At 34.3% G+C, this 23,029-nt stretch overlaps 1 protein-coding gene across 1 annotated transcript in view; it reads left to right on the top strand.

The window, feature by feature from the left end:
- The first annotated feature begins 544 nt into the window (after positions 1 to 544).
- LOC124363204 overlaps positions 545 to 23,029 on the top strand; it is an 82,974-nt gene continuing 60,489 nt past the window's right edge. The window contains exons 1-2 of the mRNA XM_046818363.1: positions 545 to 586; positions 986 to 1,103. The gene's annotated coding sequence lies outside the window, so the exon portion shown is untranslated. The remainder of the gene's footprint in view (positions 587 to 985; positions 1,104 to 23,029) is intronic.

Genomic DNA, 23,029 nt, shown 5'->3' with positions numbered 1-23,029 from the left:
TTAGTTGGCTATTAGACAAGAACCATATCATCTGACATTTTATCATTGTCTTGTTACTTGCATGATCTACTGACAGAAAAATTGTCCCTCGAAAAATTGTTACATATAAAGAGTTTTTAATCTCTTTAGGTTAAATGCTATTTTCAGCATTCAATTTCATAAAGGCAGACTTGGAATTAAAATACTCGTATCGTCTAATTTTCACTGTGTTTTCAAGTTCCAGATCAGGAGTATGTCATTAATTATCATGGTGATTTACACTATCCTTCAGTCGTAAAAGATATTAGAAGGTGTGTTAGCTATGATTACTTTTTCCACAAAAGAACGAAGCTAATATCTTTTTTAAGTTGGCGCTCAACGGCTTCAATTGAAATGCACTTTTCTGCCGTGAAGGTCGCGGTGGGATTTCGGCCCCGAGGAGACGACGCCTGCGGCTGCGGTTATCCTGATATCACGTCGTGTTCTAGACAGTGACCCCTATGATAGGCTCGGCCGGAGAGAGCTGTCGGGGTGGGGACTCAGCGCTCTGTAGTTGTGTAGTGGCCGCCCGTCCGCGAACACCACGTGTTCTTTCTTTCATCCCAAGGTCACCTTTCTTATCACCTTTTTACACGTGTTTTTATCATTGGCTTGGGGTTTTTGTTATCAGTTTCGATAAGTTTATCTCTTCACAATTTCAATCGTTTATCACAAAGTTTCTTGCTATTTTTATTTAGTCTCTTTTAATAAATTCTGATCTGTCAATTATAATTTAATTCTTCATTACTTACTCTTTTAATCTGTTTAAGAGTTGCAACTGTCATACTTTCGCGTTGTTATCACTTGTTCTTATAATTTTATTTGTTTTAATATAACAACCTATTTTAATTTCAATCAGTATTCACTGGCAGTTTTCTAAATTAAAAGTTACCGCTCTGTATTATTACTAAATTGGTTTTTCTAAGTCCTTCCTTTAAGATACGGTACTTAAACTTTTCTTTTTCAGTTTCTAGTGTATAGAAGTGCCCTTGGGAATGATGTGAACGTTCAGAAACTATATGTGACTGTTTGTGTTGTGTATAAACTTAGTGGACACTGTTGTGTATATCCGGGAGTGACAATCGGTAAGTTAAATTGTTCCTCACATTTAAATGTTATTGCAAGTGTCTTTCTGGTTTCGTTATTGGTAGCACTGTACTGAGTGTCAGCAATAAAGTCGATTTGTAATTCGCTTCTTCAACAATCTATTAGATCATCTTGGGTGTTGACAAGCTAGCCTTGATATAATTGAGTTTAGAATAATACAATTACGCATCTTAACGTCTAGGAATATTTATAAATATGGGACCTTCACAGGGTATTTCATTGGTCCTTGATTTGTTATTCTCAATTGTTCAGTGTCATCAGCTAGAATCAATTACAATCACTGATTGAATCAAGAAGCGATTACTTATAATTCAAGGCAGCATTAATGAACCTCCAAAGTTCCAATTTTGTTTAGTAATTAGATTACCCAAATGTTATTTGGTTGTTGCACAAGGACCACATCGAAATGTTGCAAAACATCATCTGTAACGTGACTCTTGTGTAGTTGCTCGCATGATGTAACCATTACGTATTTCCGTTCCAAAAGTGTCACAGTGACAGGATATTCCACACCACCTTCAAAATCCTTCAAAATCACTGTTTTTGTGAAGGGGGTGGTGTTATCTCGAATCCTGTTCGTCTTTCAGTGACGCCTCAGCGTCGTGTAACTTTTATATTCTCGGAACGTTGACCGCAGGTCACAGTTTACAGGAATGAATCACCATCAGCTGGTAATCAATTGGTGTTATATACCCAAAGTGTAGGTGGGTAACAGGTACAGCTGTTGTGATGTAACAGCTACACCTGAGTCACTGGATCGCTGACCACAAGTCACTGAGTCACGTCTGCCCCGGACCGGTACCTTCTTTCTTATACGCGAATTGTGAAGAAGGATGTTGCCTCGCATCCTTATCCTGTTCCAAATACCTGGACACGCAAGATATCCTTTGCTCTCCGCTCTCCTCAATTAAACTTCTCTCTCGCCTTCTTTTTTGCAATGCTCATCAGATAAAATGTCAACAATTATGTCTGGTATGTTTATTTTCTCAGGGAGTATCACCAATAAAACAAGAATTACTGTTATAATGAGTTTGAGATTAATAATAATAATAATAGGTATTGCATAGAATTTTAGTAATAAAATTTGATAAATTTGGTTTTTTACCTTTTCACAAAAAGTAATGTTAAGTAAATATATTGTACAATTATGCTACAACATTTCATTGTCTATTAGATTCGAAATTCCATAGCTGAGATAACGAATAATAAGTCAGCTACTCATGGGAAAATATTTATAAATATAATATTTTTAGAATAAATCATTATATTTCCTGTAAAGTTTATATAAAGTGATAGTTGGCCAACTGAGTATGATATGAGATCAAGTCATACCTATCTCATGGCTTGAACCATTAATCGTTGACCCTATTGGTTGGAATGCGTTCAAGGATCAAGATTATACCCACAACGCAATTACTACTGCTTTTAGCATTCGTCAAAGAAGGTACTTGCTGTCTCTATCTACTTTTGATCTCTTCAGATAGGTGTAGACCTCAAATTTCAGACGTCAACGTTTGACAGCTTAAGTTTTTCAAATTTTTGGAAGAAGCTCTCAAGCGGAAGTTTACATTGAAACACCTTTCCAACTAATGCTCAGGAATTACCAGCTTCTATTATTAGATTTACCATTTTTTAATATTAATGACAAGACAGAATTGATCTCAAAGCGTTCTGTACTCAACCATAGTTTGCACAAATAGTTTAACTAAAAGATGCAAGTTGTTACAGTATAGTTTGAATCAATGAATCTTGATAGGTAATTAGTTGAACAAAATAGTTTAATTATGTAGAAAGTAGTTACAATCCAACTACTATAGATCTCAATCTCATTGAGCTATAGATAATGTTTGAGTTTATAAATTCATACATTGTATAAATTAACAAGGAACTCAAATTCAATTATTCAGTCTGACTTATTTACTTTTATTTAAAAATTAAAGTTATCTATATTGAAGCGGATTATTCGTTAGGAATACACTCTATAATACTACTTTATGATACTATAAAAAAATCAAGTCACTCTAAGCTACCAACAATTTTTACACCTTATTCATCCACTATTACATTTTTCTCTATGCCAAATTTGTATTAGATCCATACTTGGAGGAGTTTTAATTGAAAGTTATATAAAAATATAATTAGATCTCAACTCTGACGTTGTATTACCACTCATTATGGACTTCACACATTCGATTTCCGAAAGTGGAATACCTCCGCTCCCCTGACCTTGAGACATATACAATATACTTTTACTATCAGATTCGGACTAACTTTTGATACGTCTAAAATTTTGATCACCTCTAGATTCATGTCCAATATTTGTTTGTTTTGTTGTTACATGACTTTATTTTGTTGCGTTGTTAGAAGCCTTACTCAATTGAACTATGCTGCATTAAACTAGGTCTTTCATGCTTAATTTGCACAACATACACCAATTTCACGAATCAAATGTACGAGTATAACACTTGAAAAAACATATAAATAACACTCTTACTTAGAAAAGTAACAATAAAATGTCCAAAATATCGTTCTTGGCATGACATTGAGGATTCTTAGATTTAATAACATCGGATATACTCTTAAAGTATTGTATTCTTATTGACATTATATTACGTAGGATATTGCAACTTAACAAACTCTGTGGTTCTTATTACGTGGTATTTTGGACGTATTTCTCTTCATCTGGAATATGCTGTTCTCATTTTCAATTAATTTCTCTTCTCGAATTACACAAAATATGTCAAAATATATATATCCAAGAATCCAAAAACATGCATATGAAGTATGAGGAAATATTATTGTGTGTATATATATACCAGCAGTTTCCCGCAGCTTCGCACGCAATTTCCTGTTGAAAAACAGTACACTATATTCACGTATTCTTTTTCTGTCACATTCTTAAACACTCCTGAGATAATTGATAGTCGTTCCTTCGTGAGCCTCTTGGGCACATTATGAAGGTATGAACCATATTTCCTGCATCTGTCTTTCGTGGTTTTTGCTAGGTGTTGATAAGTTATTCAGTACAATTACTTTATATAGATGAGTGTCGATAAACTAATTTGGTTATAAAGAATCAAATTCGGTTTGTTAAAATTAATTTTCTGTCTAAGATATATCCAGTATTATTGTGGAGTTTGCCTTGTGCTCCGATCAAGAAAATGTATCAATGAAAACCAATTTCGATCATCCAAGCGTCTTCTTTCGGCTCTTTTCATTTACCTTCAATCTAAACAAATTCGATTACCTTATGTACAAACTTTCACGGCTTTGTACAATGAGGTGGTTTTTATAATGGCGTTCAATAGTATTTTCATTGCATTAGATAGTTTATTGATCATTGGTGCAATCTAAATTTAAAATTATGTAATAACTTCGTCTATGCAATCTGCATTACACTACTAATCAAGCATTTTAGAATAATAATTTTCTAAATTTTTAATGTAAACAAATGTTTCTACCTCTTTGATGAACTTCAGCTGAAAGTATTAACAGCTGTTAAGTATCAGTTCATTTTGTATTACGTGTCGCAGCGCTGTCTGCTGGATCGAAGGTAAAACATTCTAAATTCAACAACTACTTAGAAATTAAAAATTAATTAATAAAACATTTTCCAGTGGACCAAATTGTGAATCAATAAATGTGTGTGTGTGTGTGTGTGTGTGTGTGTGTGTGTGTGTGTGTGTGTGTGTGTGTGTGCGTGCGTGCGTGCGTGCGTGGTGTGTGTGTGTGTGTGTGTGTGTGTGTGTGTGTGCGTGCGTGCGTGCGTGCGTGTGTGTGTGTGTGTGTGTGTGTGTGTGTGTGTGTGTGTGTGTGTGTGTGTGCGCTTCCAATGTTTGGGAGATAATTGAATGTCAAGTAAACTTCTTTGCTTACATATAAGATTTTGAGATTCAGGCAGACTCAGAGGATACAAAAAATCATTGTAAGTTTTATTGGGAAGTGCTTTCGTATTTCATTTAGCATAGAAGCGAAACATGTTTGTCTGATTGTAACTAATTTAAAAATACTTATATTCAGATTTGTTTATTGAGTGATTTTCATTCCATATAACTACCATGAACCATGTAAATGTTTGTACAGCGCGTCTTTATCCCCTCAAAAGTTTATGTATCCGTAATAATCTGGCTATAGTATGCAATGACAACACGTTGGCTACTGAGCGAGTATCATAAAACACTACTCGCATAAAACAAAACCTTTGGTAGTAATTGTCTCCATAATTCTAATAATCAATTTTCAAATAATAAAGTAACAATAACAAGACTATATAATGGCATTTTGTAGTAAAATCGACCATAATGCCAAATACAGTCAAGAGCAGAGGTCGTATAAACATAAATTTACACACGACAGCACTTGTCTCAAGTTGCGTTGGTATGAGTGTTAGTAATATCTACATACCTGTTATGCTTGAACGCTTATATTATATTCGTCAACCGCTTCGTTAAAGGATACCTGTAGTTTGTGACGTTATTAGTTTTGTTTGCATTAATACATAATTTTAACTTAGGAAAATAAGTTTAGAAACCTCTCACTTTTTAAGAACCTAAAAGGACCTTTACGCTTGCTTCTGGAGCCATATTATATTTCATGTATAAGGTTGGGGGGTACAGGCTATGGAGGATAAGGATAGCAAGCTATATCTCAATGTGGAAGAAGGGCAGGAATTTCTGTTCCAGTCTCTCGAGGCAAATCTTTTAAGGTGTCTCCCCTTCCTCATGTGTTGTGCACTCCCTCATGTCCAGGTAGTAACACCTTAACACTAACAGGCATCCCCTGCAAGAGTCTAGATCTATAGTTCACCCTAACATCTAGAGACTTACGGTCATTGATGTGTCGTTCTTGGGCATCCATAGTGTTGCCTAGATATGGTTTATACATTTGTCACTTTTGATGTACCCAGTGTAGGTTCAGCTGGGAGGTATAAACCAGCAAGAAGTAAACCCTATGCTATAGAAATATAATTTTAAATTATGTAAATGGTTTTATAGTGTATTGCAAATTATGAGATGAAATACCATTTGCCAAAATGGAAGTAGACTTTACTCTTAAGAAAAGAAAATGCAGTGTAAGACGTCGGTTATATTAATTATTTCCCACCGTTGGGAGAGCCGATAATTAACATAATTTAACCACTATGTTTCAGTCTTTGTTGAACCAATTTTATAGTAAAATAATAGCACAACAAACAAAATATAACATTAGCAAAACATTGTTAGAATTCTTCGTGTTTTAAACATTAGTAAAAATACGACTACGTCAAACATGGGCAACAAAATCCATATGCACTCGTAGTTCTTGGAGGTTAACAGTACGTATACGTAAACACAGAATTAAGACGAGAATAAATTATTAAAAAAGATTGATCCAGATGGTTTGTTCAATTAAAAAGATTATCTTTCGTGATGAATTTTAAAATTGAATTTTTTGCCCACCATGTTAGTTTCCTAAATTCGTCTCCTCTTGATTTCTCACAAAGTTCCGGGTACGAAATAGTAATTATACTCTGCGGAATTTCCTTACGCTGAGTGGATTAACAGTCGATAGCAGATTATACATTAATAGCTGACTGTCTGCTACTGCTCGTGGTCCAGCAATAAACACCGGTAATAGCGAAAGCAGGAACAGCGAGAGGCGGACACACCGCGGCGGAGTGCGGCGGCAGCGAACACAAGTGTGAAGTGGTGACGCCGTCACGTGAAAGCTCACTAGAAAGCTGAGCAGCCTGGGCACGTACATTGTGCACAGACTGAAATACACTTGTTTAGCCACGACTTTGAAAGTGAGGAAAGTGGGAGCAAGTTGTCCGTCATACGGAAAGGTAACTCTTGTTGTGCTGTCACAGTAAACATTAGGAAGCGGCTGTCGGATTTGTTTAGTCATGTAGTGGGCCGAACAAGACCAAAGTACCTTAAGGTCTTTCAAAATTGATTTTTAGGGTTGGAGGGTTCGTGAAGGTAATATAGGTTTTTTAGAAAAGGTATCATTATTGATGACATTTCGAGACCTGAAATCTGAGCACTTCCTCAGATGAACTAAACCTACCACATGGGCAAACACAGTGCACAAATCATAATCATTATGCCACCTAAGTCGGTAGTCACAAACTCAAAGTGTACAATGTAAGTCTACATTTTTATTGGCTCATGAAAGCTGTATTTGCACCTTTTTTTATTTTATTCTCTAAACAACACAGCCAAATATTTATTCGCCCTTAATTAGTCGTAGCATTTTAAACACACAACGTAGTGTGTTTTTAAGTTATGCCATTATTTATTGTGATGTGTCAAATATTGTAATATGTATTTAATGACATGTCCGATGAGTAAATAAATAAATGTGCATTTAAATGATTTTTTCGTTTATTCAATCATTTTGTTGGTTATGAAAATATCTCGAAAAATGTTTGTAGCTCAGCGCTTGAATACTCAAAATCTATAAAATTAAAAAAAGCTTTTGCATAAGTAATAATAAGTTTAAAATAATAAATCTCCCATAACTCTACTACCCAAAAAAGGACAAAAAGTTTTTTTAATTTAACTTTATTTTTGATGGAATGAAACTCAGAATTGTTGGCAAGACAATGGTGACTCCGCATTGATTTATTTGACCCTCTACTGTGTTTTATTTTTAGGTGTCATTTCTGTTCCGTTTTTAATAACCCATCTGAGGAAGATATCAGACTGCAGATTTAGAAACATAGTGTTACTATATTTTGCTTCACCATGCTTCACCGAAATTCCTAAAAACATCCTGTTACCTTAACAAAAACAGAACCCATCTACGTGCGGTAACTTACTCCATTTACATTTCCATATAGTAAACACAAATACATATTATCAAAACCATACCTCACTGTAAACTATTTTACAGCAGTGTATACATCTGTAAAGTCAGTTACTACATGACCAGTCGTTCACTGATGAGGCTCGGCGTCATAAGACTGATATGGTAGCTCTAGCTGAAAAAAGATTACGACTTGTGTTTTACAGGCTCTGGAGTAACGAGTAAAGTACCGACATTAGGTTTTTTACGTTACTTTAGTGACTGAGTATCAAGGTAATCGTTGAATGAGGGTGATTGCGTCTTAGAAACACAAAATAGGCAAACGTTGAGCACAATCCGCTCATGCAATAAGAGGTCTTTATACTGCCACACATTCGTGTCCATTTATGGTACTGACAATTGTGATTGCCTTATTGTACTCTCCTTATCTGACAATACTACTCAGAGGTAATTATTGTACTTTTTTACTATTTTTCACCGAAAGTAAGAAATGTTTTTCCAACTAACCATAGGTGGTATCTACAGTTTTAGGTAGAGTTTGAATGCAAAATCAGCATATTGCAATTGTCCTAACAGTGGCACTTAAGAAACATTTCTACATAACCCTCACCAACCAACTATGACCACCAGAACCCAAAACCACGCCTCTTTAAAAGTTTTGTATGTACCTACGTTCATAAGTGTTCTTGAATGATTACAATCTTCCAAAACACTAATAATGTAATATACTTTACCGTTTAGTATAGCGTCTGAAATCTGACACGTTCTCACTAGCTAGGATATGAACGACACACTTACACTAGCTAGCTGTGTGTGTGTGTGTGTGTGTGTGTGTGTGTTTGCTTGGCTGTGTGTTTATGAGTGATACGCTTTTTAAGAATGTCTAACGTTTTTTCGTTTGAAGACATCCAAATACCCCTGATAAGACAATACTTCTTTTACCTATATTACACAATATTTTGCTCTCAAGGTGTCCCTGATGTCGAAATATATAAAGAGTTCATGTTGAGTTTCTTCGACCTCGATTTTTTTTATCTCTTCAGACAAACAGATTCCAGGAGTCAGGTCTGTGACAGCGTCAAATTCCAGACGCTGCACTAAGAGGAAGGAAAACTGGAGCTAAACTCAACATTCTCAAATATTATTTTAGTTTACCTTAGGTATATGAATTAAATTTGAAACATTGCCAGATACATAATCTGCAAGGCACGTGCAAGTAATTTTTTACAGGACCTCACTTGTTTCAAGGTAATGTTGATTGCTTATCTGAACAGTTTATAACTTAATATTTTCTATTTGGATGTTCTTATTCAACTGGTTTCTTGGTTTTATATTTTTATGTATTATAGTTTTATACTTATTTTAGTTCTAGTTTAAAATAGCCTATGGAAGTTTTCTTATCACTATATTTCAGTTATTAAATTTTAGAAATTATCCTTCCATAATGGAAATTTTCATTCAGTTCCAAAGTCAGTAGTTGCTTTAAAACGTTCTGGCTGCGTCCATGTAACGTCGGACAATACGAAAAGTAATTAGGTACATATTAGTTGATATCATTCAAATTTCGCATTGAATTATTTCTTTCAAAACAAGGTCTTATTCTTATATGGTGAAAAAGGATATCAATCGAAGCAAAAAGATATCATGACATGCGTCGTCGCGCAAGTCTAGCGTGATCATAGTATATCTACCACAAACACTTCATATTGATGTGAGATCTCTTCTCTTGTGAAAATAAAAGCCACTAGACACAACTATAAGCCATTCGCCGTTTACTGCTACGACAAGTACGAGTTGACTGTATAACTGAGTATAAAAACGTTGCAGTCCACCTGTCAGCCATTAGTGGTAGTACGGAGTTACCTTTCAGCCCTTGATCCCCAGGTTAGTTTTTGGAGAGGGTTTCATTTTTTTCTTTTAAAAGAAGCTAAGAAATAGCACTTATTCCTAAAAGGACCTTTGGACTGCTTCTGGAGTGATTGGATATTCTAGATGGGCAAGGTTGGGGGTAGGGGACGCACCCCGTCAATATCCATTAGGATGGGTTTTGAGCATTGACCTCCTTGATGTCTCTTTGGAAAAAGGGAAGACCAACTCTACCAGCCTTTCTAGACAAAGTGGACAGGTGGTACGCCCTTATGTGTAGGCTAGCAACAGCCTTTAACAGCCAGGTTAACTCACCAACTCCAACAGTCATTCCCCGCAGTATCCAGCAGTCATCCAACTCTACCAGCCTTTCTAGACAAAGTGGACAGGTGGTACGCCCTTATGTGTAGGCTAGCAACAGCCTTTAACAGCCAGGTTAACTCACCAACTCCAACAGTCATCCCCCGCAGTAGACTTGCACCCTAAACCTCGTCATTTGCGGTTAGTGATGTGCCGCTCTTTGACAATCCATTGGGTTGCCCAGATTTAAGTAACAACCGGTTTCTGCTGTCCCCAGTGTGGGTTCAACAGGAAAATACAAACCAGCCAGAAGTGAACAATACGGTAACCTCTAGACAGTGGAGGACCGGCCGCTGCAGACAATAGTGTTAGTCATTTGCTTCAAATGAGATTACATCTCTAGAATTGACAAAAACAGTGTCTTACGATTTACCCCTAAGTGACATATTGCCTAATAAAGACACGTATCTGCGTAATGTCATTGAATTCGTTACATAACCTATATTTAATTTTGAACAGGAACCTTGTTCTCGAAGTAATGGAGATTGTTTATATAATATCTCGTACATCATTTTCACATTCTATATGCAACAAAGACTTTCCTATGGTTTTGAATTTTTTAAGGCCATACGGATGACCATCTCTTCGTCACGTTTAAGCCCTTAATGAAAATACATAAGATAACAACCATCCAATGAATCTTATCTGTAGTATTGTTAGTATCACATACAGATCGAAACAAATCACCAAGATAACTCAAAAATATAGGGCACGATTAAGGGTTTTTAGTTGTATAAACATATGGAGTTATTAAGAGACATGTCAAATCAAATCAAATCACGTTTATTTCCACACACAAAAGAAATGAAATACAAAATAAATCTTTACATTGAAATGATAACAAATGTAGCATTTGTATATTATCTAATTCATATAAAACATACAAAAAGTATTCCAGTAATACAATTCAAAAACTAAAATTAAATCATTCACGTTAAATAATATAAAAAAGACTTATGTTACATAAATAAATCAATATAATGAATAAAGAGATGAAATATACATATATATATATATATATATATATATATATATATATATACATATACATGTATATACACATACACATACATACATATCCACATCCATACACGCATACCTAGTAAAAACAACATTAAATTTGCTACATAATTTCTGGATAAATTCAAATAATGGGAAAAGAGCCTACATGGGCCTTAATGGCCTGTGCGTAGACTCGAGTTGAAATTGTTACGATTCGAATTTTATCTCGAGCAGATTAATTTTATAAAATTTGATAATTGAAAGATGACATCTAAAGCAGAATAAACGACGGATATGACCTCGAATTCCGATAATCAGCAATATAGTGGAGAAAGTAGACAAAAACAAATAAAAATATTGAGTGAACGAAAATTACAAAAAATAGGCTAATTACTTAAGTGAATTGATTTTAATATCTATAGTTTGAAGAGGAGAGGAGTTTGAACATGTCTAGGATATCTATTTTATTACAATTATAATCTTCTGGATTGGATAATATTTACACAGTTTTGGGATTCATGATCACTCCAGGATACTATTTTCCAGGTAAGGTTAATGTGTCTAGACAATAATTGTATCAGAACATAACACCATTATCCTGTTCATAAATGTATCTAACTTAGTCCAAAACAACCTAATTATTTAATTCAATGTAAATTGTATGATTATTTTCTATTTATTTGTATTGCCCTCCCTCCCGTTTATCTTCGTTATGTAAAAGTGAACTAATTGATTCGTCTTCTTTTCAATATTTTCCAATAACAGTCTCCTAAGATATTACAACGGTATGTGTATCAACAACAATAAGACTTCGAGAAAGTAAGCTGTGAGCTACAGACATTGTTGGAAGTTTCTGCTACATCATTCTTCTCCTCAACCCGACGGGGCTAATATTAAGACGATAAATAAGTTTGGACACTGTCCCAAAGTGATTGAACACTAAAAGTTCAGCATGTTATTATTTATTTATTAAAGGAGAGGCCGATTCAATTATAAGCCTCATTCTGCCCGTCCTCATGGGCCACTGGCCTTTGCGAGGATGGATCTTATCAAACAGAATAAGGGGGAGAGTCGATACAGTACAAGGTCGATGGTACTGATAAAAAGTGCTACGGCCACATTCACTATTATTGATCCTGCGATATCTATAACTCAGATCCAAAGTCCAATGACTTAGTTCACTGCAGTAAAGAATTTTAAAACTTGGTGAGACCATAAAATTTATGAACTTTATAGTAGAACAACTCCATCAGGGTAAGCTTTACAGAATTTATCAATTTGGAAGTTTTAAGAATTAATCTATTGATTTTAAGTTCAAATTGAATTACAAGATTTATTTTAAAATTCAATTAATAATCAAAACTAATATAGGTCTGTTTAAGGAATTTTACTAACATTTCTAAACGATCTATTCTATGTTTAAAGTTTGTTATTGAATATGGAGGGGTTGAAAGTATAACAGGATTTCGGAAATTTGCCATCGTTATAGGTTGTAAAGGTATAACACCACCTTTCGAGGATTGGAATCTATCCTCTTCGTCATATGGGAGAGACATACACACACATAATACATATAAACATAACGAACAGAAAGAAGTAAATGAGGGAAAGAAAAGGATTTAAACATTAACAAAAGCTGCTTGGATTCCAGTCCAGACGTTGTCACTGCACAGGTTGCAATTGTATTAATACCTCCCCCACCTGACGAAGAGGACAGATTCCAATGCTCGAAACGTTGTGTTATACCTTTTATAACCATAACGACGTCAAGTGTCCCAAATCCTGTTATCCTTTCCATTCATTCTAGGTGCCAAAGTAACTACAGAAGAAAGTTAATTTCATTACCACGCCGATTAAAATATATCAATATTAAAAATTGGTCTCAATTGTATTTGAATAATTGTATCCAAAACCATTCGGTTGTAATTGAAATTGTTAAAATGAAATGTAGTAAATCTCATTATTTACTGATGAAAAAGAGAACTATAATATTGATATTTCTGGTCGTGGCTTTGCCAGCTTTTATAACATACAGTATATTTAAGGGGCATTAAACTGGAATATACAGTCAGAAGGTGAGAGTAATGCTCGGTACCTGCAGACTAAACACTCTCTTCGAGCACCAGTAATGATGGTGGCCTCGACCAAGTGTTGTAACTGGCAGACTGGTTAAATTGCATAATTTAGGTGGACTTGAAGTTTCCGGAGCACCATCACTGGAATTTTAATTCTTAGATGACGTCACGTTGATAAAGCCAGGTTGATCAAGAATTTCGACTCTGTTTGCTATTGTTCTACTTCATACTTGTTTACATTCCTTTAATCCTTTAAATAAGTTATCGGTAGCAGACATCTTCTCTTTACAAATTTTCGAGTTTTTTTCATACGAACTGGAATCCAATGAAATTCAAGGTGTTCCCCTACAGTCGCCAATTCCATTTCTAAGCCATAGTTGTTCAAATCTCAATTAAATTTCAAGCTCTATGAGCTATGGCGTCCCTCAAGGTTACATTCTCTATCCGATTATTTATCTGGAAACTCTTAAACTTCTTTCATACAAACTGGAATCCAATTACATTCGAGGTGTTCCCCTACAGTCGCTAATTACCTTTCTAAGCCATAGAAGACAATTTGTTCAAATTTCTAATCAAATTTCAACCTTTACGAGCTATGGCGTCCCTCAAGGTTACATTCTTCACACGATTATTTTTCTTATCTATGTAAATGACATTGAGTCATCGCTTATGCATGGGAAATTCGTGTGCAATTTGCCGGTGATACGACTCTCTGCTTCAGTGGAAAATCCACCATGATCATTCAGTGGATCTACTTTCTATATCAGCAATCTCAGTGTGAACTTAGGAAATAAGTTCTTCGTCACAAGTGTATAAATTCTGTGGATACAGCAACTTTCCAATACTTTTTTCGTCACAAATGTACGAAATACTGGAGTTACTGCAACTTTCTCTTCTGACACAGGATAGTTGATGCCTCTTATCTTTACTAGAAAATCTCACAGCAGAATAATCATACATTAATTGAACGCTCGTGGTCTTGCATAATGAGAGTTTTTGCAGATGTAGCCACAAATAAGATAATTTTATGCATGCACAGACTTTTACTTCATTTGCACGACTTCCTCTCGGAACGACCGGAAGTGTCTGCCGGAAGTCTCCACCTAGTGGCTCTGTGATTAAACCCATCAAATTCGTTTGATTTTCTTGAACCATGTAGAGCTTCAGTACTTCCTATACGAATCTTTATAGTTATTAATTTGTATTCTAGTATACTGCTTTGTTTTTGTCCTTCAAAGTGAGTTCTTTAATAAATGATCTTTAAGTTTAATGATGATTTAAGGGCAATTGAGCTGCATTTCAGCTACTAAAGACAACATATAAGTCAACTTAATATGTCCATTGATCATGACTCTAGCCAGGAATTTGTTGACGAGGATTGTTTTACCAGTGCTATGAATAGCATCCAGGAAAAATATTTTTCAAAAGTCAAAACATCCGCTGTTGAATGATAAACGGTGACTGTTCTTATTTTAAAACTTTTCGCTAATAGATAAATATACAGTTGTATATCTAATCTGAAATGTTGTAATTAATTTCTTTCTTGTATATATTCTGTTTTTTTTTTTTTTTTTTTTTTTTTTTTTTTTTTGAGAATTGCTTTACGAGTTCTCATTTATTTATTCAACGGCAAACAGCCAGTTATACACAGATAATAACAAGATGGACATTTCGAATATTACAACCGTAGTGGGTACTTGATAACCCATTATAATAATGTATAAATAACATCAAGATGACAATACTCATAGTAATACAATCACAAGATATAATTACTCTAAAGATAAATACTTAGATTAGTAGACTATACAAGGAATAACATAGATAACATTTTGAAAGCCTTAACAAGTGATTCAGTGACTATAACAACAACAACAAACATACTGAGGGGAAAAATAAACCATTATAATTCGTGTAAGTTCAATAAATACAAGGAACAAGACAAATACAACCAGAAACAAAATGAATATAACAAGAAAACAAGAACGACAAATGGAGGAATGCTACAGAACACGCGTATAAGTTCCGTACACACTTCAGACACCAGTGGACAGCATATCAAATGCAGGCCTGCGGATCTGAGAGATGCTGTCGCAGAACAAGTCACAATCAGAAGCCATACGATTTCCAAGGCGAATTAGCCACGCTAGAGGACTATAAAAGTCGAAGTTTGTTGTGTGGTGTCTGCCTCAAAAAGCTCGAGGGTTTAAATATATATTCAATTCAACATTAGACATGTAAGCTCTGTAAAAATCGCGGGATAGTATTTTACAAGTTTTTTGAGATTATAAGTTGTTATTTTGAGAAAACCCGTAAACTCATAAGCGATGTCAAGGCATATTCAATTCAACGAGAAAGGCAATATGCTTGTTTACAAAAAAAGTAATTTTGTTTGTTTCCAACTGGATCTACTCATGTGTCGTTCCAATTGGATTGAGAAGCGAATCGCTTGCGTGATATACTCATCCTGCGTCGTTCCAATTGTATTGAGGAGCGAATTGCTAGCGTGATATAGTCATCCTGTGTCGTTCCAATTGGATTGAGAAGCGAATCGCTTGCGTGATATACTCATCCTGTGTCGTCCAATTGGATTGAGAAGCGAATCGCTTGCGTGATATACTCATCCTGTGTCGTTCCAATTGGATTGAGAAGCGAATCACTTGCGTGATATACTCATCCTGTGCCGTTCCAATTGGATTGAGAAGCGAATCACTTGCGTGATATACTCATCCTGTGTCGTTCATTTGAGAAGCAAATCACTTGCATGATATACTCATCCTGTGTCTTCCAATTGGATTGAAAAGCAACTCGCTTGCGTGATATACAACTCATCCTGTGTCTTTCCAATTGGATTAATCACTTGCGTGATATACTGTGTCGTTCCATTTGGATTGATAAACGATCACTTGCATGATATACTCATCCTGTGTTGTTCCAATTGGATTGAGAAACGAACCGCTTGCATGATATACTCACCCTGTCTCGTTCCAATTGGATTGAGAAGCGAATCGCTTGCGTGATATACTCATCCTGTGTCGTTCCATTTGAATTGAGAAGCGAATCACTTGCATGATATACTCATCCTGTGTTGTTCCAATTGGATTGAGAAACGAACCGCTTGCATGATATACTTCATCCTGTGTCATTCCAATTGGATTTAGAAGCGAATCGCTTGCGTGATATACTCATCATGTGTTGTTCCAATTGGATTGAGAAACGAATCCGCTTGCATGGTATAATTCACCCTGTCTCATTCCAATTGGATTGAGAAGCGAATCGCTTGCATGATATAATCATACTGTGTCGTTTCCAATTGGATTGAGAAGCGAATCCCTTGCGCTTGGAATGTCCTTATTAGGTACGATATAGATCAACTATTTAATTAGAACCTGTAGGAAAAGTGGACGCCAAAATATTTTACAGTTTTTAGAGGAAGAGTCCAGATATCAGGCATCCTCAGGTTGTGTTTCACTTAGTTGAAATACTTACAGTTTCTCCACGTTTGAGTCAATTGTTCCTTCCAAGAATACGAAATAAAAGGAAAGACGGCATTTATACGCCCACTCCCGAGTCACGTGCTCTTTGTATTGCGTGGTAACAGCGCGTGTAGTATAAAGATGCCACAAAGTGCTCGGCAGGTCATTAACCTTCATGATGCATATAAACAAGACACGAGGTGGAGGCGGCGGCTTTGTCCAGTACTGACTGGAATGTAGCAAGATATCCTTTCTTTATTTAGTATGTTTTTAACGATGGACGGTTTGTGAAGATATCACAATGATTTTGGGCTTTTAGAAAAGTTTCGTAAAGCAAAAAACATTAACTGGTTTTATGATTATGTTTCACCCTTTTTTATTTGGGTCCTCCTTCTTCTTAGAGCGGCGTCTGAAATCTGACACTGTCACGCACTTGACTCCTGGAATTTGAAGTCATGATCGTCTGAAGAGATCCAAAAACTATCATGGTTGCATATAAGGTAAATGTAAAAATATTCACTAGAATCAAAATCCAATGGAGTCACGTCTACTGTCGTCGAACTCAGCGTTCCTAACCTTTAAATGAAGGTTCATGCTAAGTTTATAGGTCAATCCGTTTTCGAGATATCGTGTGGATAGACATACAAGTAGACATAAATGGATTTTATCCAACCCATCGAGTAATAGGTTTCACTAAATATCAGCCAGATAAAACTCCTTTTTTAAATTTCAATTTTAGGAAGTGTGTTCAAGACGTCGTGGGCGTCTGTCGTTTTTGGTGTGACGTTGACAGTTTTTAGAATTAATACATTCTGTCTTCAGTTGATCCAATTTAATAATTTTAAGAAAGAATGAAAAAAACCAGTCCTTATCCTTTATATGGGAAGTGCTTTCGTAATTCGTTTAGCCTAGAAGCTAAACAGGTTTGTCCGATTGTATAACATTTTGGCTTTTTTTTGTCAAACTTCCTTCAATACGGCTTTTGTTTGTTTTTTCTTGGGTCAAACGTTTTCCCCCTTAGTGGGTTGATAGGCTTTATTCGAGTGTTGAAGTTAATGTATTGAAAATTGAATAACAAAATGGACAGAAATTTCAATGAAAACTAATAATGACATACTATTTACATTGATTAATTGATTTATTGATTATATTGCCATCATTTACACACAAAGTAACAAAAACAAATCTGAAATATTTTTTCTAGGAGTTTATCCTATCCTTATCCTTATTATCCTTTACTTTTAGAAATGCAAATCAAGTACTTGGACAGATACGTGAATCCATTTACACGGGTTTTCTTGAAAGTGAAGGCAAGACAGTAACACTATCACAATATTGCACTTTGAATGCTTTTAATTGTACTATAAAATACTCTAAAAAATATTAGACAGGCTGATAGATTTGTAGTTGACTTTATAGTTCTTACTTAGGGCGTGAAGCTGGCAAACATATCGTAGTACTTGGTCATGTATGGACCTCTCTACTTGTTTCCGGAGTAACAGGTTGAAACCGTATGAAAACGTTAATAAGAAACTGCACTGAAAAGTTCATACCTGAACTCTTAAACCCTCTTCTTCCTGTTGTTCAAGATTCATTTTCCACATAGTTTTTATTGATCATTTACTTGGAGAATCTTTTTCTAATACGACCTCTGTAGTAATATTTTTTGGATTAAATGATGTTATGAATTCCTTCACAACTTCTCTTTTAGCGAATATGTTTCTATTTGTCGAATTCCTCCTCTTGTCTCAGGAAGGTTTACAAAGTGAAAGTTTTGATTACTTTTTCTCTATTAGGCCTATTGCATGATCCTTGGGCCTCTTCCTATCTACTAATGTTACTCTATACATGTTAAAGAATGTTGTTTTTTTAGATTCTAGACTTGCATCTTTGCAATACCGCTGTTGAATCCTTCTAAACGCCCTGCAGTGACAACTTTACTCTTAACTGCGGTAAATACTTTTCTCACCGTATTCACATTTTTGGAATGTAGTAAATTCTTCTTGGTGCCGTGACAAAAAGGTAGTATTACAATTTAAAGAATAATAATCTTCAAGGTATTTTTTGTATCAAAACAAAATGCCAAATTGCCAAATTTGAGGGTTTATGTATTAAACATAGGATCATTACGTGTCTGCCTGGAGGATACGTTAGATTTATAGAGGTCTTTAGGCTATGCCAAATCATAGGTAAAATGTTGACTTACAGTGAAACTGTGTAACTTTTTGGTTAACGAAATTCGGGCATAAACTATATTTAATTTGTTTAAATAACAGAAACGAGAGTTTTAAACGAATTTAAAGTTCATCTTAAAACTATCTATATGTAATAGGCGTGGTGAATTTACCTTGTCCTCTTCTCTTTGTACCGTTTTCCATTCTGTCAAAAATTTATTCCTATTTCTGGCCTTACTTTCAACTGTTTCGGCAATGACTCACATTACACACCAATCTTAAAAATATGCTTCCCTAATGAAAATATTAAAATACTATAGCTTACGACAGCAAATCAATAAACAACAAACACAAACCTCTCAATATTATTGATTACGTTTTACATTGCTAGCTTTTATCCCAAAGTATGTCAAAGTGTAATTTAGGCTGTAAAATATTGTTGGAAAATAAGCTTTTGGAAAAATTTAGCACCCAACATATTTGATCAATTAAAACAATGTAATAAAATATTTTTGTTTAAAATTAAATTAAAAATAACTGGTTTAGCATAATATATTAATATACGTTGGCTATATTGCACCAGTGCGTTTATAACAGCTTATGCTAACTGTAAAAACATGTAGGTAAATTTAACTGGTTTTGTTTCTGAAACCAAATATGGATATAACAGGGTTTGCTTGTGAGACCAATATGGATATAACAGGGTTTGCTTGTGAGACCAATATGGATATATAACAGGGTTTGCTTGTGAGACCAATATGGATATAGCAGGGTTTGCTTGTGAGACCAATATGGATATAGCAGGGTTTCCTTCTTAAACTAATATGGGACTTAAGAGGTTTTTGGAAAAGTAATTAATTTTAAATGCGGTTTTAGGTCATTTATGACAATAATTTTGGCACTTGAAACTAGTTTTAAATTATAGCTATAATAAAAATCGTTTATATGAATTACCAATATCTCAAATTCGATAACATATGGATTCAACAGGTTTTTGCAAATGAGGTACTCAAATAAACAGAAAACAGTTTAATAAATTTAAATTCATTTAATATTCAACCAATAAAACAATTCCAATCAAACTTTTACACAGTTGTGAAATTTTAGGCTTTAATTTTTCCTAGAATTGAAATCAAAGTAAAAAAAAAAAAATAGTTGCTTTAACATATAATGGGTTTTGCCTAATAGTTAGCGAAGTATATCACTGTAGAGACTGGAAAAGCTGAAACTTGTATGTCTTTCGGTACGATATTTTGAGAACAAACTGAACTGTAAGCCTGAAATTTTGCCGGAAGCTCTATTTCTTTATAAGCAAACAGTTTGATGATGGTGTGTGTTCATTCAAATTTGGTTAACCGTTATGGTTAACGATAAAATTTAATTAAAAATATAACTTTCCTAAGTAATAACAATGAAAAATACTATAATCCTTAGATACATGTACATCGTTATTTGTAAGAGTGATAGAGTTAGGGGAGATATCTTACTTTAAATATATACTTAATATGCATCCAAGCACCTTTTTGGGTTTTAACTAGTTATTTAAAAAATGTATATCATACCTTTTTATTTACAATTAGAAATTTAAAAATTATACACTTTACAAGAAAAATATTGATCATCATGTCTATAAAATCACACATCTCATAATACTACGTCCAAAAAATAAGGGCGTTAAGTGTTTTAGGTTTAGAATTTTACTTATGGGGTAAAAATCTCAAAGTGGTTTCACTAAAAGTATAGTCTATGTTCTATAAAAATCTTTAAAATTGTTCAATATTTTCACTTTAAGAACTATAACTTTTTATGGAATAATCAAAAACGTTTTCTTATATATAAAAGCAACACAAAAAATATTCTTAAAGAGAAATGAACCCTTTGGATCTTGGGATCCAATTCTATGCTGAAAAAAACTAAGCACTCTAATGAAAATATAAAAACTTCATTATTTCTCAAAGAGCTGTTGAACTGATATTATTTATATAGGTGTACTTGTATATTTTATTAGTATTAATCAGGTAATATAATTTTTGAAAGTTCTAAAAATACGGCCAGTAAAAAATGGACATTGTTATAATGTTACTCGGATATTATTTACATTTTTTGTATAAAAGGAGAGGGCGATCCTTTTTATAAGCCTAATTCTGTCCATACTCATGGGCCACTAGGCTATGCGAGGATCTTATCAAACAGAATAAAAGGGAGAGTCTATACAGTACAAGGTCGATGGTACTGATAAATATTGCAACGTTCACACACATGATTTGAACCTGCACTCAATCAAAAGTCCTAAGTCTCAAACGGCTCGGCCATCCGCTCTCCTAAAAATATCAAAAGGTATCTAATAAACTTTAATTTATTCACTCAATGGATTGTTGAGATATGTCATTTTAAAGAATCAAAACTCAGATATACATACGCTAATAAAGCGTGATAAAACCCGCATTCCAGGGTTTTTCTCACTTGTTTTTGTGTACACTAGTAGGATATCTCCACTGTCCCGTGAAATTACACACATTATGTAAATACATATTTTGTAACGAAATTTGGCAAGCATCAAAGTGGTTGCCCAATGACCGCCTTCACACGTGGCTGCAGCCCATGCTACAGATCTAACCGGCGACATAGCGAGAACGTGGTGTAAAAAATCGCAAGGTGAACAAGCCGCAGGTGGCCTACTTTCTGAGCCCAACTATTCCCAGTCTTGGAGAAGCTGTTCAAAGTCACATACGTCCTAGTCCACGGCCACGTCATCCTTGCACTGGAGTAAAACAATTCCACCACACGACAATCTCCCATTTGCAAAACTTTACTTCCCACGTATCAATAAACTGATGCATTCACAAAATTACTGATCCATTGACTTGTACTGTCATCAAGCCAAACGAGTGTGAAATTTAAAAAAAATGTTGCAAACGAGTGTGAAATTTAAAAAAAAATGTTGCAACAACGGACAGGACAGAATGCAAAGAAAGAGTTATCGCACAGACGGACAGACTGCCTTTTACCTCTTAAATAACGTTATTTCGAAATATTTATTTATTATGTTATATATATATATATATATATATATATATATATATATATATATATATATACACACAGGGTGATTCGGGTAGTGTTACCAGCACTTCATTCTGATCTTATTGTGCTATAAAAAAATCATGAAAAAGGGTCATATAAACATAGGTCCGGAAATGCTTTGTTACTGAGTAACGGCCAAGGAAAGATTTCACCCACAAGTTAGTATCCGAGGTTAAATGATCATTTGCTGGGAGTTTGGGAAGAGGAATTTAGAGATGAATGCAGATACAATACAAGGACAGTTTTTTGAAAACTTTCGCTAAATTTTACTTCAAACATTATTAACAATTTTCTGTCATTCAATTTCATTAATTTTTTGTTCTACACAATGAGTATTGGTATTAAAATCTTATTTAAAAAATTATTATTTCATTGTAATTGCTTTATTGTACACAATTCTCTTCAGTATTACATTTTCTACAAGTTTCTCTATAAAAATTATGTTTTTATTATCTATTTAACATTACATGCAGTAGATCACGTCAGAATACTTATACTAACAGTAACAAATTATCAAAACAATTTAAATTAAACACTCATTGGTAGAAGGCGCAATAGTTTACATGTAAAAGTGTATTATAATAATACAACAATGTTAGTGAGACAAAAGTGTACTATTTAGCAGAACAATACAATAAAAAACTATTTAGTAGCACATTGCTTTTACTGATTTTTTTGTAATTCAGCTACATATCTATTCTTGTTACCAAATTATTACTCTCAGTTCTTATGGGTTAGTTGTTGATTAGTGGTATTTTTACTGTACTTATTGATTGTTGTTTATCACTTTTTATCTTTAGTATTTATCATAATGCATTTAGTTCTAAAACATTCTTACTCTCATGTCTATTTCTCTATGTATAATATGGCATTGCCGTTGAAATAAATAAATCAATTCTATACGTCAAGTGTATGTACCTAACGATATATTTATGTTTTTTATGTTTCGAATATAAAAAAGGGAGTATATAAATTAATGATGACTCTTTAATTTTCATCCCAGCTCCCCATCATAAACTCATCAACAGAGTAAAACGCCTTTGACAGCAAAAAGAGACAACTAAGATTTGAATTGTTT

Source organism: Homalodisca vitripennis, chromosome 5 (genome assembly GCF_021130785.1).
Source record: "Homalodisca vitripennis isolate AUS2020 chromosome 5, UT_GWSS_2.1, whole genome shotgun sequence".
Lineage (NCBI taxonomy): Eukaryota > Metazoa > Arthropoda > Insecta > Hemiptera > Cicadellidae > Homalodisca > Homalodisca vitripennis.
The sequence above is the reverse complement of the archived record's forward strand: the minus strand, read 5'-3'. Positions and strand labels throughout refer to the sequence as shown.